Source organism: Battus philenor, unplaced genomic scaffold, assembly GCF_028537555.1.
Source record: "Battus philenor isolate CCGP_79_NKW_IND1 unplaced genomic scaffold, ilBatPhil1.0.hap1 SCAF_21, whole genome shotgun sequence".
NCBI lineage: Eukaryota > Metazoa > Arthropoda > Insecta > Lepidoptera > Papilionidae > Battus > Battus philenor.
This window is the reverse complement of record NW_027181684.1, coordinates 8990003-8990528: the sequence shown is the minus strand read 5'-3', so window position 1 is coordinate 8990528 and position 526 is coordinate 8990003.

Genomic DNA, 526 nt, shown 5'->3' with positions numbered 1-526 from the left:
CTGGAGATCTTAGTAATCCAGAATGTATGCTATGTAAGAAGGCTTAGTCGAGCTGTTCGTACAATATACTATGAGAACTACACACATTTACAATAATTTATTGTATGATATCCATAAATCAATGGTATTAGAAATAATAAATAACGAAAATTCAATCAGCTAAAGCGCTTTCTTTGGAATTCAAATTTAATGTAACTTATTTTAGAGTGATCACTTTATACAGAGTATATTTACAATATGTATAAAATCTTTAAAACGTTTTTGTTGACCCATTCGCCCTCACACCTATAACCAATCGTTCGGTATATGCAAGGAAGACTAACAAACCAAGTAATAAACAAAAAAATTCTTGTAATTCTACTTCAATTGTTTAATATGACTAGTATTGAAATTGATTTATACTTTTGCACATAAACTTTGTAAGTATAAACTTCTTTGACTAGCACATTTTTTAAAAGTAAATTAATTTAAAATCGGGAATGACAACCATGTCATAAGATAACGATTCTATATATTGTAACGAGAT